A 3,096-nucleotide genomic window follows, 5' to 3' on the forward strand; every position below is an offset into this window, starting at 1 on the left:
ATACTTTAGAGTGAAATCTAAAATGGAGGCCATGCTGGGAATGACTCAGGGAAAACACAGGACAACTCATGGAATGTTAATGAAGTCCTGAAGAGGCCTTAGGCCAAAGTCCACCTGGAAGAAGTATTAATGAATATCCCCCAACAGATTTGGAGATAGCCCATTCCAGAGAAGTGATAAGCCCATCTCAAAAGTCCTTCCTGCCCTTTCGGCCCACCAGTGTCCCACCCCTCGGGCCCTCCAACCTACATTCCATCACCAAAACTATAAAAAGGGGAAACAACCGCACTTCCACTGATTCCACCTTCTAAGTTCCCTTCTTCCTCTGGGAGAAGTCTTTTCTTCTGTCCTTTAATAAATTTCTAATCTCTACTCTGACCTTGCCTCGGCGTGCTTCTTTGGTGTTATTCTTCAACATCAGGGAAGCAAGAACTCGTCACCGGTCAACAGCGGTAACAAAAGGATAGAGAACAAATGGGCAATCTTTGAATCCGACAGCACTGCACTTTTATGATCCTTTTTCATGTTCCAAAGACATTGGATAAATTCCCAATTACTCTTCAGACCTTGAAAATAATACCCTTGTTTTTAAGAAACCTAAATATCTAACCACCAGTCAGCAGCAGATTTTCCAAGTCCGTTTCCTCACCCAGGCTCCCTGTTCACATTTGAAAGCTGCTATGGTCCAGACTCATTGGAAATGCTCAGCCTCTCTAAGACAGGCACGGCTCTCCTTATGAAAATGGAGTCCACAGAATGGATGGGTTCTGAGTGGTTGATGTTGCAGGGACTGACAGGGCCAGGGATCAGGACCCAGATGAGAGCTGCCCAGGGGTCTGACCTGGTGGCCCACAGGTGTCTGAGCCCAGCCACCCCAGGTGATAGCTCCCGAAGTGAGGTAGAACTCCATCCAGCCTGCTGTGTTGGTCAGGCGGCTGCTGGCTCACCTGTGCAGAGAGCTGTCATTTAGCTCAGCATCAGCCGCAGGGAGGGAAAGAAGCAGTTCTGTAGGAGAGAAACACCATGCATCTCTCACCAGGATAAAAGCAAGCAGCCCACCAAGCTGTGTTCCTTTCTGGAGGCACCAAGGGAGGCATTTTTTCTTGTCTTTCCCAGCTTCCAGGGGCTCCTGCATTCCTGGGTTGGTTGCCTGTTTCTCCCCCCATCCAGGTGAAAACCGTTGCAACCCCCTATGCCCTTCTTCCAGTGGCTACATGGTCTTCTGATGCTCACCTTCTGGGGTTCCTACACATTCAGGGATTTGTAGGATAAGATGGTGTTATGCTCGATTTCAGGACCCCCAAAAGACCACCAGAGACCCAAGATCAATGTAAGCAGCAAAGAGGTGTTTATTGGGAGCTAGCACGGTCCTCTGCGCGCACACACAGCAACTGGTGGTGATGCCGAGAGGCCCCAAGCCCAGGGTTTGCAGCAGTCTTATACACTCTTTGGAGAAGGCAGGGACTTCACATACATCATAGCATCTCTTAGCAAATCATCAGACAGCTTGAGAAAATCAAATAATAACTCTAAAACATGATTAGCACATTCACTGGCGGGAACAAGTTGGGTAGGGGTGATTGGTCAGTACAAAAGGAGTATTCATTTGAACTGATTGGTTTAAGCCAAGAGGAATGTACATGCTGAACTACATGGTTTCCCAACATGTTATCAACCACCATGAACTACTGGGAGGATATCTGACATCCCAGGTATTTCCCTGTCTCATGCTGATTGGTGGCTGCATGAGATCCCTACCTAGCCTGACTGAGTCAGGGACACTTGGCACAGAAGATCTCTCCTGTTATTTGTAGATAAGCAACTTAGCAGGGTGGGAATGTGCCTAGGAGTGCTCTGTGAGTTTTTCCAAGGACAAAGGTGATGTCCCTTCCTTGGACAGGCTTTGCTCTGAGGTAGAGGCTGGATTTTCAATGGATCCTACCATGATAATCCAGGATAATCTGGATTGTCAAGGTCCCTAACTTGAATCACATCTGCAGAATCCCTTTGGTCAATATAAGGTAACATGTAGTAGGTCCCAGAGATTTGGATCTCAACATCTTGGGGCTGGGCATTCTGCCCACCACAAGCAATAATCAGTCCTAAGGGAACTCTCAGCCATCGGATCGACAGGACACTCGTGCAAGGAATCTGAAGGTGTCTTATTTGCTTTGTAGATGCCAGGCTTGATATGTTAAATCTCCCTGTGCACATAGAAAACAGAGGACTAAACTTCAAGTACAGAGAAGAGTCTAAGAAATGCAGGCCACTCAAGACCTTGTGGGGCATTTTAGAAAATCAACAATCCTTAGGGATTGATCCATGACAGCTGAGAGGAGGAAATTTCTCAAGCATCTATAAGAGCACAACACAAATTGCCAGCTGATCTCAAGACAAAAGGAAGCTACAGAGCAACTTCTTAAAAGTCTCTGTTAAGTGCTAATAAATGGAAAGGTGAAAAATGGAAATTTCCCAGGTCTGTATTCAATACTGAGACTCAACCTATTGAATGGATAACACCCCCATCCTCCCCCAAACCTGGCTCAGATTTTCAGTTAAACATGCTGAAGAAACACTGGCTGGATTTAATGTAGTCCTTTAAGCCTGTGGCTTTGCCAGGGTCCCCAGGGCCTTGTGTTTAGCAGAACACATTTGTGCTGCAAATGGACATTCTGAAAGGTAAGCTGTGAAGTGTCAACTTGAATTCTTGTGCTTTTTATCAATCTCAATGTTTTCAGTAAGTTATCAGAGAGCAAACAAAGGGATTCTGCTTCCTGGGAGAAATTTGAATTGATGTAACCAGCTCCAAATCAGACCCTGTACAATTATACAGCAGTGACACCTTAGGAGAATGGTTACTGAAGACAAATTCTGTAAAACAAACAAACGAAACCCACAGAAAGGCAAAAATGACATGAATCTCTGTGATTAGGTTTCTGCAAGGGTTTCTTTCTAGTCTGACCCTGAAACAAAACATCAGAATGTGGAATAGGTTTTTGGGACTCTCCAGACTATCAACACCAAGACCTGCATATAACTGAATAGACGGAAGAAAGGAAATTTCCCAAAAGAAGTGGGAAGAGAGAAAGTAGTATG

The sequence above is a fragment of the Ictidomys tridecemlineatus genome, chromosome 2 (genome assembly GCF_052094955.1).
Source record: "Ictidomys tridecemlineatus isolate mIctTri1 chromosome 2, mIctTri1.hap1, whole genome shotgun sequence".
Taxonomy (NCBI): domain Eukaryota; kingdom Metazoa; phylum Chordata; class Mammalia; order Rodentia; family Sciuridae; genus Ictidomys; species Ictidomys tridecemlineatus.